Here is a 15999-nt window from a genome sequence, read left to right as displayed (position 1 = left end):
ATGGACGTCCTCCTGGAAGTGGAATAGCCTGTCGATCTACAAGCTCAAATTGATAAGCAGCCACTACCACTCTCTGCCCAGCACACAAGTCCCTTTAAACCCGCATTGCTTCCAGGGAAAAAGGGCGTTGGTTGTGTGAGTGCAGGGGTAGAGTGCCTGAACAAAGTAGACCTCAGCTTAGTGTCTACTGGCTGAATGCTAGATACTCCTGGCGTTGCAAGGGAAATGGCAGTGGTGACAGCTCCAGAAGTAGATGTAATTCTCCCAGTCACCACCAAAAGATACGGGCCAGGGTGAGGTAATTAATCCTGTGACTCTGATGACATGCCAGCTCCATCATCCTGTATGCCTCGAGTCCCTTATTCCACTTCCACCTCCATTGGACTTATGTGTCATCTCATGTTTCGCCACAAATTCTGTGCTGCCATTGCCTTCTGTTTGCCCAGTGGAATCTGAAAATGGCACAACCATTGCCATAATGTCATTATCTATACTTTTTTTTTTTTTAAATATTGCAACATAGATGTACTGTTATACATCATGCCATACACACATGACTAACAGAGTGACAACTGATACCTGTTCAAAGCCAATATATAAAATGTAATATCATTTAATTTAGGATTATTTATTCAAATGAACTATAAACATACTGTTTTACAAAGAAATAAAGTAGTAAAGATATATAAAAATGCATAATAATTTACAATAATAATTGTAGTACATATATACCTTTGTTGGAAGTCTCTTCTACTGATCACACTGGCAAGCCCAGTATGTCAGTGTGCAGAGCCCAACGGCATTTATATAAACTATGCTTAAGACGTCTCAGTGCATAATAACATGAAACCTGTGTCTGCATTGCTGATATGCTTAGGCATGTCAGTGAATAAGGGAACAGAATACATTTAAACCTCCCTTTGCCTATATTTGTATTTGCTAGGACTCTATGTAGATGTGTCTTAAATGGTGGTTATGATTACATATCGTACACTTTCATGTTTGCTTATCCAGCATTAAACTCTAGTGGAGAGGTTAGACATTTGTTGTCATTTTCTTTCATTAACACCAGCTGCTTAACATAAGATGATAATGACTTCTATATTATGTGTAGCAGTATAGGCTAAACCTACAGCATTATTTAAGCCTATACTGCTCTGCATGGCAGACTTCCACCCATCACAACATATTATGACACTCTGGACTTTTATTTATATTTTTGCCAAGTGGGACATGCAATACATATTAGGGGTTGTTCCATTGCAAGCAATGCACTGTAAATATGATAGATGGGACACACCCCTTTTTTTAAAAATCTCCTGTATCTGCAAAAAAGTAATTAAGGCCCTCTATGTCTGGACATCTTTGTTTTAAAGGAAGTACAGTATACATTCCATTATAAGTCATCTCCAGCTTTTATGCTACATCAAGACAACTCACAGCCATATGTATTAGGATAAAACAGCAGACAAGAACCATTATCCACCGTACAGATGATGCCTCTGTAAGGCCTTCCTCTGCCGTAGGATAAGATCAAAGTTACCTTGTTACATTTTATAAGTGTAATTTCCAAATGAGAACAGGTCACCATTTCATGTTTGGTGGCTCTGGAATTAGAATTTAAAATCCTAACCGATGGTGAAGTTGAATTTTCATTTACAAATTTAAAAATGCCACTTTTAGAAAGTTGGCATTTTCTTGCCTTAGTCATTCGGTGCCTGCAGCCTGTTTTTGGGTCACATGACTGGGAATGGGAGACGGGGAGCTTTGTGCATTCTTCCTGAACAGCCACACACAATGAGGAGCTTAGGGGTGACTGGATGGAACATCATTGGGAGGGTGGGAGGGAGGAACTGGGTCCAGCCCCACTTACACTTGAATAGGATGTGTCCTGTCTCCACACAAGGGGCTGCTCACCCCCTGTAGTTATCCTGGAGCCAGGGCCAGGAATACAGGACACCTGTGCACTTCAAAGGCACACCTCTAGAAGATTCTTCCTACTTCAAAGGCACTACTAGGTATATGTACTGGACTTCCGACACCACCACTTCAGTACACTAATGGACCTGTGGATACTCTGCCAGGAAGAAGGACTGCTGTGCTGCTGAAAGACTGCCACTCTGTTGAACTGCTGCTCTGAAATACTGCTGCCCTGCTGTGATGAGCTGTTGCCTTCTGCTCTCTTGCCTGCCTATTCTTTAATTAATACATATTTGGAAATATAAATAATAGTGCTTTCCTGAACCACGTTGGTGGACTATGCATGACCTATGCCTAACACTAGGCATCGAGGTAACTCTGTGTAACACTTTCCCATATATGGTGGTGGACACACCCAAGTGTTTGCAAAATTAAAAATATGATATTTTTCTTTAGCTTTTAGCCTTGAAAAAGCACAAGGCAACACAGCCACATAGGGGGCAATATATGTGTTACCTATTTATGACATACCAACATTGTGACATACTAACAATGTGAAAAATATGAACAGAATATATAATATTATTGTGATATACTTCAATGGAAAGAAATGGAATGGGCTCATGTGGAAAATAGGTGCTGTATAATGGATGACTCATTGGAAGAATAAAAAATCCATTTAAAACATTTAAATAAAAACAAACTTGGCTTTTTAATCTGAAAGTTAGACACACTCTACTTTTGTCAGTCTTATAAATTCGGAGAGGTTAAGTAAGTCCAAACCTTAAGAGTGGGCTTCCCCCCAATAACTGTGTATTTCTAACAGGACAGGAGAGTTGGACCTTTCAAGCAATGTCAGCCTGCTGCCCTCTTGCCTGAGTGAGGACTGGACCTGCATCTTTGGAACCAAAAGTGGCTGGCCTTCTGACCTGAAGCCTCAGGGACATAATTGGCGTCTAACAACCTTGCATCTGCACCTGGTCAATGCCATCCGTGAGTCTACACTGCCAAGTAGTGCCCCTACAATGCTAAACTCCAGCTTCTGTGGATCCAGCAGAACCGATGCATCTCCCCTGCTGCACAGCGCAAGCCAGAGCAGAATGGACGCATCTCCACTGGTGGGTGGATTGGGCCCATCACAAAAACCCGCATCTCCTTCAGAACTGCCTTTGTGTGATCTATCCTTGGTGCATCTCTTGTTGATGGCAGCACCAACAATGACAGTGGACTCTGCATCACAGCTTTGCAGTTCCAGGGAACAATGCATGTGAGAAGGTAGCCTCTTTCTAGCATTGTTACCCCCACTTTTGGCATGTTTGTGAGTATATGTCAGGGTGTTTTTACTGTCTCACTGGGATCCTGGTAGCCAGGACCCCAGTGCTCATAGTGAAAACCCTATTTGTCAATGTGTTTTGCCTGTCTCACTGGGATCCTGCAAGCCAGGACCCCAGTGCTCATAGTTTGTGGCCTAAATGCAAATTCCTGTGTAGTGCCTTACTGTGTCGCTGAGGCTCTGCTAATCAGAACTTCAGTGCATATGCTCTCTCTGCCTTTAAATTTGTCACTATAGGCTAGTGACCACTTTAACCAATTCTAATTGGCACACTGGAACACCCTTATAATTCCCTAGTATATGTTACCTGGGTACCCTGGGTATTGGGGTTCCAGGAGATCCCTATGGGCTGCAGCATTTCTTTAGCCACCCATAGGGAGCTCAGACAAATCTTACACAGGACTGCCACTGCAGCCTGAGTGAAATAACGCACACGTTATTTCACAGCCATTTTCACTGCACGTAAGTAACTTATAAGTCACCTATATGTCTAACCTTCACTTGCTGAAGGTTAAGAGCAAAGTTACTAAGTGTGAGGGCACCCTTGCAATAGCAAAGGTGCCCCCAGATAGTGCAGGGCAATTTCCCCTACTTTGTGAGTGCAGGGACACCATTACATCGTGCACTACATATGGGTCAATACCTATATATAGCTTCACAATGGTAACTCCGAATATGGCCATGTATAATGTCTAATATCATGGAATTGTCCCCCCATGCCAAATCTGGTATTGGGGTGCCAATCCCATGCATCCCCCAGGGCTCCACCATGGACCCCGGGTATTGCCAAACCAGCTCTCAGGGGTTTTCTCTGCAGCTACCGCTGCTTCCAACCCACAGACAGGGTTTTGCCCTCCTGGGGTCTGGGCAGTCCAGTCTCAGGAAGGCAGAACAAAGAATTTCCTCTGAGAGAGGGTGTTACACCCTCTCCCTGTGGAAATAGGTGTTAAGGGCTGGAGAGGAGTAGCCTCCCCCAGCCTCTGAAAATGCTTTGAAGGGCACAGATGGTGCTCTCCTTGCACAAGCCAGTCTACACCAGTTCAGGAAACCCCCAGTCCCTGCTCTGGCGCGAAACGGGACAAAGGAAAGTGGGTGACCACTCCCCTGTCTATCACCACCCCAAGGGTGGTGCCCAGGGCTCCTCCAGTGTGTCCCAGACCTCTGCCATCTTAAATCCAGAGGTGTGAGGGCACTCTGGAGGCCTCTGAGTGGCCAGTGCCAGCAGGTGACATCAGAGACCCCTTCTGATAGGTGCTTACCTGACTAGGTTGCCAAGCCTCCTCTGAGGGCTATTTAGGGTCTCTCCAGTGTACTTTTCCTCAGATAACGACTAGCAAGAATTCACCAGAGTTCCTCTGCACCTCTCTCTTCGACTTCTGCCAAGGATCGACTGCTGACTGCTCCAGGATGCCTGCAAAACTGCAACAAAGTAGAAAGAAGACTACCAGCGACATTGTGGCACCTAATCCTGATGGCTTTTTGACTGTTTCCTGGTGGTGGATGCTTTGGGGGCTGCCTGCCTTCATCCTGCACTGGAAGCCATGAAGAAATCTCCTGTGGGTCGACGGAACCTTCCCCCTGCTCAGGCAGCCACCAAACTTCAGCTTCACTCCTGATGAGTGTGGCCCCTGGAACACAAGTGGTGGACCCAAGTGACCCAGACTGTCCAGTATTCCAACTGTCCAAATTTGGAGGAGGTAAGTCCTTGCCTCCCCTCTCCAGACAGTAATCCTGTGCACCGCGTGAACTGCAGCTGCTAGGGCTTCTTTGCACTTCTGCAAGGAGCCCTTCATGCACAGCCAAGCCCAGGTCCCCAGGACTCTGTCCTGCATTGCTCAACTCCCAGAGTTGACCTGTGGCTTCGTGGGACCCTCTTTTGTAGTTTTGAGACGACCGCAGTGCTCAGTAGTCTATGTTGCTGAGGCCATCTCTGTCTCCTCTCCCAAGTGGCGACATCCTGGTACTTCCTGGGCCCAGGCAGCACCCTTTTTCTTCAACCGTGACCTTTGCAGCTAGCAAGGCTTGTTTGTGGTCTTTTACCAAAGAAACAACTCTGCATCTTCCAGCACTACGTGGGACATCTTCTGTATGAAGGAGAAGTTCCTAGCACCTTTCGTTGTTGCAGAATCTTCAGCTTCTTCCATCCGGAGGCAGCCATTTTGTACCTTCATCTGGGGTTTAGTGGGCTCCTGCCCACCCTGGACACTTTCACGACTCTTGGACTTGGTCTCCTTCCTTTGCAGGTCCTCAGGTCCAGGAATCCATCTTCAGTGCTTTGCAGTCTGTTTTGGTCTTTGCAAAATCCTCAATCACGACTTTAGTGTGTTTCTGGGGAAGTAGGAGCACTTTACTCCTACTTTTCAGGGTCTTGGGGTGGGGACACCCTTAGTGTTTTCTTACACTCCCAGCGACCCTCTACACAATACACTAGCCTAGGGGTCCATTTGTGGTTTGCATTTCACTTTCATAATCTATGGTTTGTGCTGCCTCTAGGTTTTTTGCATCCTATTGTATTCTACAGTGTTTGCACTACTTTCTGACTGTTTTACTTACCTGATTTTGGTTTGTGTGTATATTTTGTGTATTTTACTTAAGATATTTTTGGCACATTGTCACTAAAATAAAGTACCTTTATTTTTAGTAACTCTCAGTATTGTGTTTCCCATGATATAGTGCTATGTGATATAAGTTGTGTAGTAGGAGCTTGTCTAGTTCAGCCTAAGCTGCTCTGCTATAGCTACCTCTATCAGCCTAAGCTGATAGAACACACTAATCTACTAATAAGGTATAACTGGACCTGGCACAAGGTGTAAGTACCATCAGGTACCCACTATAAGCCAGGCCAGCCTCCTACAATGCATCACTCCAACTGCAAGCTGCATCCTCTTTGTCAGACTTCACATCGCAAGCCCCATTGACAGGATCCCCTACAACGACATAGGCCCTCACATTGCATCCTTGCCACATCTTGGAACTAATGCATCAATTTGGCTGTGCAGCACATCTCAAAGGAGATTCCTCATAACTCTCCATAAACCAGAATTTAAGGTACTCTGTTCAGCTGGTCTAACTGGGTTCTTGTTGCCGGCCCATGCTCCATCGCGGTCGACCTGAACTTATGAATTTGCCCCGGACTCGCATGATCATTTATTCATAGTTGGTGCTTTGTACTTTTTGGAGCTATTCTACTAAAATCTTTGAAATTGCATATCTCCGGTTCTATTGAATGTATTTTTATCATTTTGGTCTTATTTTATTTAAGAGAAATATTCTATATTTTTCTAACTTGGTGTGGGATCCTTTTTTGCGTGGTGTTTTCACTTTATTACTTTTTTAAGTGTTTCACAAATACTTTACTCATTGCCTCTAAATTAAGCCTGACTACTCTGTCCCAAGCTATCCGGAGGGCTGAGCATAGATTAATTTAGAATTGGCTTCTGCCTCACCCTGAAAAGGATTGTGGTTGCTGCTTGACCAGAGCTCAGACCCCTGTCACCCAACAACTTAAAATCTCACAATTGGGTTCTGTCTGATAAGACAAAACTGTAGCCATTTTAAGGCAAGAAGACAGAAGCTCGTGTTGCGAAAGCACTCACAAAGAATCACACAAGAAACCATTTTAAAAGCCCCTTGTGTGCTGTAGAAATATGAGCAGGTGGAACTCACAGTCCTTATGTTTATCAAATGACCCACAAAATGTGCTCTACAAAAGTATTTTTCCATTGAAATTAAAATACACATAACCACTTTTGTTTTCTACCATATTGTATCCTATATTCAGGATGAGTAGCATTCGACCTTAAGAAGGCTGGGTGGAAAACTTCCATTAGAGTACAAAATAAGCATTTGGCTATTGGATAATAGTGTCCATATAATTGTGTTCTAAACTGTTCTATTCTTTCACTTTTCTACTTGACATGACTGATAATGGACGCTCATGAACATTAAAAAACATGTTTTGAATTAAACATAGGATGTGATTAAGTAATTTATTTACAGTATTACAGATTTCTACATCTACCAAAGCTGGCTGATCTCTGGTTCACTGTATTCATAGTTCCACAGAACAAAGTGCAAAGCTAATAGACTCTTCCCTCCTCCATATATTTTTACTCATCCCAGACCTCATCTTATTACTATGATCTTCTAATTAACACTTTCTAGATTCCACCCTCTTCTATCCCGCCATTATTCTAATCAAATCAACTAACAGACTCTCCTGTCCACTGCTCTAATTAACTCACATTTCCCTATGCTAACCCACTACTAATCCTTTTGGGTTCCAGAGTAGCATGCTACTTGCTGAGAAACACGTCTACACCTCACCAGGGGTGGTAAGCGCTATATAAATACAATTACAATTCCAAAAGCCTGTGTCAGAATAAAACAGCATTTAACAACCAATAGTTTCCAACATACTCAACCAGTTCCTTGATGCGATGTTACAACAGATGCAGGTCTATATATATTTAGCTGTGAATTTGGCTTCACTGAACAGATTCAAGACAGGATTTTATGGTTCAGGAGAAATACCACATGTGGTTGGTATCACTAATTGAATTGCATTATATGTAGCACACTATCTGTGGAACCAACAGATTTTAAGGGCCTTTCTAAATTGCAAGTTGTTGCTAGTTTGTAATTTGTGAGGGAACTGATTCCAGACTTTGGAAGGAAAAGCTAATTGTTATATTTTATTTTTGTTATGAAAGTCAGATTCAAATGAAAACTTAATTTCTGCCCGTGTCTACATATTTGTAATTCATGTATGATGACTTATAACATATATAACATATGTGACTGGTACACCATGTGACAAACACTATATTTAACTTAATTTTCATTTATGTAGAAAACACATTATTTATTGTCAGAAAATTGGGCCATGTGATGGATTTTATTTTAAATTGTCTACCTCTGTCCCACGGAATGTAGACATTGTATCACATGATTAATTTGATATGAATATTGATATTATTGTGATATAAAGTTTGAGAATGTCCCCTTATGAAAGGTGCTGATTTCAGTGTTACTTGACAATCCACAGTAAGATACACATCTTGCCCTCAGAGACTTCATAGACATTAAACATGCTTACTTTCTTAATTTCTTCAAAGCCACTTCTATTGGTTGCACACACTGTAGCATGAAGTATTTGTATTTATTCTTGTTTATGACTAATACATGCATTACCAACCAATTATGTGATGATGACTATTTACATATCCTTCTTTTTGTAAAAAAAATATCAAATGTTTAATTGCTTGGTGTGTCATCACCCAACATAATTATATGACAGGTTTGGCCTTGTAGCCATGTGTTTTTTAAATAAATAAATCAATGATCCAGTCAGTACAGCACCTGGAAACCCGTGTACATGTCAACAGAGATTTCCAAATAATGCATTCACATTCAGAAGAAAAACGCATAGTGCTGATGTATGTCAATTGACTAAAAGTTAAGTTGATCTTTGAGAAACATGAGACAATGGAAAAAGCAGACAATACAATTTTATTTTTAAATTCTGTGTATTTATTTTAAAGAGTAGTGTTATTTTAATACCCAGTAACAAAAGTTATTTTGTCAGTGTAATGGTTCTCGAGGAATGAGGTGGACATAATGATGAAAGTATTTTTGAGAATGAGACATTAATTGTTTGGAGGCCGAAAACAGACATTAAAGTCCAGAGTAGGTAGGGAAATGTGTTTTCAAAATGTTGATAGAATACATTCTGTGACTAGACTGCAGAGCACACATGACAACTTCAGTTGTTCTTTTTGAGTGGTTGTAGATTTTTTTGTGTTGGGTTGCAGCTTGATGCCCCCATAGCACCAGTGAAGGGGTGGGAACAGAAACAGTAGGATAGGTGTCAGAAACTGCATTTGGCAACAATGTGGCTTTCTCCATTTCCTGACAGCCTGTGATGCTGCAGGGGACACAGTGGTAATAGATGATGGTTGACCATAGAAAACTGCCACCAAGAAAAAATGAAAGTCTTTCATCCACTCACCTTGCAGTCTCCCGAGGTCAGGCTCCTGCTCGAAGAGGTCATGATGAACCTTTCACAAGTGAATAATCTTGTCAAGTTTTCTTTCACCACAATCAATTTTTGGTGAATGTTAATGACATCAGACCCAATACCCTGTACCTCCCTCCTAATAGCAAGTCGTATCATGGTAGATTGAGAACCAGATGTGGTAGCCACATATCTCTAATGTCCTTGTGACACAGATGTTGGTATGTGCTGGGATTTTTTGGGGGGTCAGAACCTTGATGGGCATAGTAGAGATTGTGAGAGTCAGGGGTAGCCTATCTGATGCTGGTGGTGGAAGGGTGAGGAAAGACACTGCTGCATGTGGCTGTGCTATTGTTATCTGGACGAGGAAATAGATACTAGCATAAACAACTTGATGTGCCTAGTGCTTCATCTTACGTAACTCACCCTGAAGTTATCTAATTTCTATCTTCTGATGAAGTATACAGCAGTGAGGCATTTGTTTGTTGTCTTGGTTTGGCACCTGCAATAAAGGAGTGGAAAGAAATATGTGAATTGTCACATCAGTAAATGATTACTTATGTGGTTGTTCTTACACATTATGACATTACCTATGATGTCCACACATTGTTAATGTTTCACACGGCTTACAATTAAATGCTTACTATTACACATGCGTTGTGGCACTCCTTTCAGATACATTCAAGCATGGTTGAAATATTTATGCACAGGTTTTGGTTGAGGATCTTCCAAACCCCTATACCTGATGCAAGGCCATTGTTCTGTAATTGTTATATTTTAGACAGCATATCACTAGTAGAAGGGGTCTGTATTGGCATCGTGAAAATCATCACCACAGTTGTGCAAGCCATGGAGTTAAATTATATTGGAGATGGTTTTCAAAACTATAGATATATTTTAAAATGATATTGATGTGGAAATATGTGAGCGTAAGTCATTCAGAGTTAATTACATGCTGTCAATCATAATGTTATTCTTGTTACAAAATACTTGAAAGTTAGCTCAAATAATGAGGGAATTTGTCTATTAATGGTAAACAAAATTATTTATTGTGGTTATATAATTGATATACGTGTGTTGTGTTGTATAATGACACGGAAGCCAGAGTAACATTGCAACAGATGTGTGGTATAGTGTTGTTGTGTAGGACTGTGTTTTTTCCTTGCATAGATATGGTATTCGTATTTGTACTTAGCTGGTATTAAGGTGATGAGTGTTTTTTAAATTGAAGTTACTAATGCACAAACATTATTTGTTTGTACTGGGATATGTCTGATGTGCTCTGAAGTCATTGTGTGTTATTCTTGCATTCATTTCACATACCATGCCAGTTTTCTCAGCATGCATGGCAACACTTTTTGTGGTCAGATCTTGTCAGTCAATACACTGAGCAAGTTTAGGGACAAATACTGATAAGTTAATTGACTACTAATCAGTTTATATATGAGATACTTGTACTATCCCGCATGTCATGGCTTTCTTGTGATCATCTTTACAGTCATTTTACCTTGTCAAGAGACAAAGTTATACATGTGGTTAACTATCCAGGTATCAAACTATACATCACACTGTAGGTGCTCATGATGTTCTGAACAGTTGTGCATAAGATGTTTGAGTTACACATTGATCCACTACTACTGTGTGTATTTTTGACAAAGTACTAGTTTGGCTCTTGCAATAATGGTATACATAGTGACATATTGTAGACTTACTTAACTGTTTTAGTTACTTCTCTCCAATAAAATTTCTTAACAAGCACAGTAGAATTTATGGAACTTTTACTTTTACTTATAGGCAACTTCTTATTGTTGCACTGTGCTTATATCTTTGCAAATGTGCACATATCCTTCACATCCAACATGGTCTGCTGTTATAAAGAATATGCACTTTAACACAGGCCTTGTCAATCGTTAATATATCTATGACATTTTTCTTGGGGCCATACTATGCTCCCTGGCTGAGTGGTACCAGTTCAATACCAGTGTATGAAACTCGTACCAGATTTATTGCTGATAGTTTTTGGAAGAGGCTGGCAGTGAGACATGATGTAACACTAGCCTTGGATTATCATGCATTGTCAATTACTGTGAAAAAATATGCGCAACAGGTACTTGCTTACATGACATGTCTGGACAGCAAGCCAGAAGCACACATAGAAATCTTGTCACTATCAATTGTGAAACACATTTATACTGTACTTATCACTGTTCACTCTGCTTTCAATATCCATGATAACTTCAGAATCCCCAACCCTTTTTTCTCCCAGACCATGAGGTTAAGGGTACTGGGAAGAACTACCACCTGCTCCATAGCATTTTGGTGAGACTGAGCATTGAGGGAATGGGTGTCCTTCTTTGAGCACAGTACATTGGAAACAGCATTTGCCCTTTCCACAATTCTGGCCATATTTCCCTATCCCAAATCATGGTTATAGTTTGCACCTGCAACAACTGAAGCACAACCTTACAATTTCATCCATTACTACTTGCAGCTCTTTCTCTGAAGGGGGGGGGTCGTTTTGCTCATCATAACAGATGATTGCTTTCCATGAGGCATGACGCAAGCATCTGAGATAATGACGAGTGATAACATGGTTTTAGTTGATGGTTTGAAAAGCATTGTTGGGGAAATGGGAGATGCTTACAATCTGTTGGGGTTCTGCAGGTGTGTCTTGGGGGATTCTCCATTAAACTTTGACAGATGTCCACCATTCTCATTCACATTTGGCATTGTCATCCTTTGTCACAATAGTTGGATATTTTCTCAAAGACAGAAGATTACTCTAAAATCGGTGGCCCCCTAGACCATACAGTTTTGTTCACTGACAGGGATAGAAAAAAGCCGAACCAGTATATAAAGATTACTGATGGCTGTTATTCTTCTGTGCCGAATAGCAGACTTCATCAGCAATATTATAAAAATGGTGGCTATTCAACCACCGGCCTGAATCCTTCTCTGCACATCCAAATTCTAAATGAGCCCCTAATCTGATGCTGTTCAGAAGCTATAACGTAAAGAGGTGCAGCTGGTGGTTTACATTTTCCATATATTGACAGGAACATTGCAACTGTTCCTAAACATAGGAGCAAGTAGTAGCTAAAACACCATTTATTTTGAACCTAGTTCTTCTTAGAGTTTGGGCTAGCTCACTAACATTAAAGTAAAGAAGTATATGGGTACAGTTATCATGCAACAGTTGCTTAAACGAGTAATTAAATTAGCCAGAAAAGGGTATTTTCTGAAGGACAATCTTCTCTATCAGTAATTGTGAAGAGGTGTGTATGAAAATTAGGAGAACCCCTTTAGAAGGTTTATACATTTGTGGGAGGACTAAACAGAAAAGCAAGTGGTAAAAATGATTAGGTCAGTGAAGAACGTTGCTAAAATGGATAGTGTAACAAGGTTAGAATTTTAAAGGCACTGAGACTCACAGAAGGAGGTCCGAAATGGGTATACCTAAAAAAACAGAGCAAACCATGAAAGAGAAATCTAAACTTAGATTGGGAAAACTATGCCAAATCAGTGAAGCTTTCCAATAAATTATTTTCAGGTATATCAATAAAAGAGCATGGTCGGCGTACATTTTTCACAATAGAAAGCTACAGTGAGCTTAGAAGTATAAATGGATAATTGGTGGATAGCTGTACCTTAATATAAGAAAGAGTCCTAAAAATCAATTAGGTTAAAATAGTGGAACTGATTAACACACATTTTTGAATAATAATTTAACTCTATGTAAGAGGAACACCACTCATAACTTTGTTCAATGGCTTTGATGAAGCAGGACAGACTTGGGAGTACTGAAGTGTTCCCAGTACATTGAATGTGTGTCATCAGCACAAACGCATGAATGCACACATTGCTTAACCCATGTAATGGCCTTTTGCCCATGGCTAAAATTACCCAAACCTGATTCAGTTGTGCATGATGTGCAGACACTACATAAGGAGTGACCAGAGTGCCTAGGGATATTTTTCATGAACATTGAGGAGCACAATGGAAACTTGTTTGCAATTGTGTGCTATTGTTGTGATAATTTTGTGTTAATAATGCAGAGGAAAGGCTAGTGTATGTTAAACATTGTGGGTGTCACATTAACAACAGTTTTGAGGTTGGGATGCAAGGATGTTGTGGTGCAATGTGGCATAGTATGTCATGATATGTTATAGTTTTTTTAAAGCAAGTTTTGATCAGTATGAACCCAAATACATGTGAATCAACAGAAAAAGTCCCATCAAATTGTAAGTGTAGTCTTTTCAATTATCATGAGTATTTCTTATGATTTCATCATTAAATTCCTATTATGTTAAAATGACATGGCCAACACATTTCATTTAATTGAACTTCATCAGGACTATAAGCATAATAAAGAAATAAATATGAATGTAACAGTGCAATACAAATATAAATGTTCTTCACAAAACTTACATACAATACAACCATCATAACACTAAGATACCATCCATAAATTTAAACATAAACTAACAAGTAGACTACACGCAGATTCAATGTATTATAAATACAAAAATCGGGGCATGACCTCAGGCGTCAAGATGGCGGTCGCACTCTAAGAATGCTCCATACCCCTCCATCATTTGCCACCATAAAGCCTCAGTATCCCGTGACCAGAACCCATCCAGCGCTATTGTGTCCCCTCCTGACAGATTCAAGAGGGTATTGAGGTGACCAAAGGGTAGGAAAAAGGAGCGGTGGAGCCTGCCCGTGATCGGGCCTGATGGGATGGCTGGGCCGAGGAGTCAAGAGTGCGAAGACCCGGCTACCTGCGGGACGGCTGGACAGGACCAGCCACCTGCAGTAAGTGACCCCAGAGAGAGGTGACAACGGAGGAGCAGATCAGCTGACTTCAAGGCTGCAGCATAAAGAGGACTGATGAGGTGGGGTCCAGACCCTTGGCTCCTATCTGGGCCTGAAGAGGAGGGTGAGCTGGGACTGGCCGCGGCTGGAGCCCGAGTGGGCAGTGGAGCAAGAAGGGGCCCGTCGCTACTGACTCTGGTGACCCGTACCCGGCACCCTGACTGACACATCGGTGCCCCTTGAGCTCCCCGAGAGAGGAGCTGTGATGCCTGGGACCACCCACTGGGATGATGAAGCCCAGCCTGGGGCTTGGGCCCGATAGGAGCAGCCGGGCCGAGAGTTGAAATGCGGCAATTGAGGTGTGACGGCCCAGCTGCTCGTGGGGCGGCCAAATGGGTCCAGACACCCACAGTAAGAGACCCTGTGGAGAGAGGAGGCCAGAGGCGCGACCTGGCAGGCTGCAAGTGCTGCGAAGCAGAGAAGGCCAAGGAGGTGAGAACCAGGCTGAGTGCTCCCCCAATGGGCCAAAAGAGACTGACGGGCCAGACCAAGTGGCTGACCTATGGCTGGGGCCTGAACGGGGCAACATGGCATGTGAGAGCCCGAGTACGTGGGCCAATGCTGGGGGCCAGAGAGATGGCACTCTGGCAGGAGCCAGACACCAGGCTACGCCAGTGGGAGAGAGAGGCCCCATGAGGAGCAGTGGCCTGATGTGAAGCCACGCATTGCTCTCCTCCCCAATGTCATGGCCTGGATAGTACTGAGCTGCGATTGTCACCAGTTGGAGAGTACAAACAGACACCCGGCCAACTAGTCGGTGAGTTGCGATAGCCAGCCAAGACAGGACCGCATGTGCAAAGACAACTGTAAGCCCACTGCAACCCAGATGAAGTTGCTAAGAGGAGAGGGGGAGACTGTGAGGGGTGACTGGCCCAGAGTGATCCCTGGGCCTCCTCCATCCCTCTCCATATCCATTGGCTCTTTGAGATGGGGCCATGTACCCCCAGGTATGACATGGGGCGCAATTCCCCATTGAGAGCAAACTAGATACAAGCAATTGCGCAGCTGAAACACGAGAGATCACTTTATATCCTTCTGGTAATCAGTGGTGGATGCCTCACGAACGCCACAGTGCTTGAGGAATGATGCACTACAACCTGCGATAACAGAGTCCATCTGGCCTCATCATGGGGAAAGACAGACTCAGCAGACAGCCGCCCTTGTCCTAACAGCGCATCGATCAGTTCACTACCCAACCGAATCCTCAGGGGACTGGCACCATGATACCTGGGACCCCAGCAATACAGGGGCTAGACACCATCTTGCAGGCTATCCAATCCTCGCAACAAGCTGTTGAGAATAAGATGGATTAAAAAGTGGGCCTGCTATGACAGGACCTGCAGACAGAAGTGGGCCATATCAAAGAGGTGGAGGACTGTGTCTCAACAGTGGAGGCCAAGGTCCCCGACCTTAAATCTAAAGTTGCCTAAAAGCTGACCTATACACGGGAGCTCCATCACAGAGCCAAAGATGCAGAAAATCACTCCAGATGCAATAACCTACGCTTTGTGGGATTCCTGGATAGAGCAAAGAAGGCACAGCCCACCGAGTTTCTGGAACAATGGCTTTGAACTTGGTTGCCAGAGCAAAAGCTCTCCCCCTGGTTCGCAGTTGAGCAGGCCCACAGAGCACTCGGGCCTAGGCCTCTGCTGGGGCACCTTAATTTTTAACACTGAGATGTCATCCTCAGAGAAGCAAGAGCGCAGCCGGATCTCTGATGGGACAGTCATAAAATTCTAATTTTTCCAGATTACACACATGAGAAGCAGTATAAACGCTCCTCATTCCAAGCAGTTAAACAAAAACTTAGAGCAATGTGGATGTCCTATATGCTGTTGTTCCTCGCGTGCCTCAA

At 42.6% G+C, this 15999-nt stretch overlaps 1 long non-coding RNA gene across 1 annotated transcript in view; it reads right to left on the bottom strand.

The window, feature by feature from the left end:
• Positions 1-213: 213 nt before the first annotated feature.
• LOC138294206 (uncharacterized) overlaps positions 214-15999 on the bottom strand; it is a 54597-nt gene continuing 38811 nt past the window's right edge. The window contains exons 2-3 of the long non-coding RNA XR_011203268.1: positions 9696-9771; positions 214-452 (exon numbers count right to left, since the gene is read on the bottom strand). This is a non-coding gene — a long non-coding RNA (uncharacterized lncRNA). The remainder of the gene's footprint in view (positions 453-9695; positions 9772-15999) is intronic.

This window comes from Pleurodeles waltl, chromosome 4_2 (assembly GCF_031143425.1).
Source record: "Pleurodeles waltl isolate 20211129_DDA chromosome 4_2, aPleWal1.hap1.20221129, whole genome shotgun sequence".
In the NCBI taxonomy this organism is placed as follows: domain Eukaryota; kingdom Metazoa; phylum Chordata; class Amphibia; order Caudata; family Salamandridae; genus Pleurodeles; species Pleurodeles waltl.
This window is presented reverse-complemented; position numbering and strand designations above follow the sequence as displayed.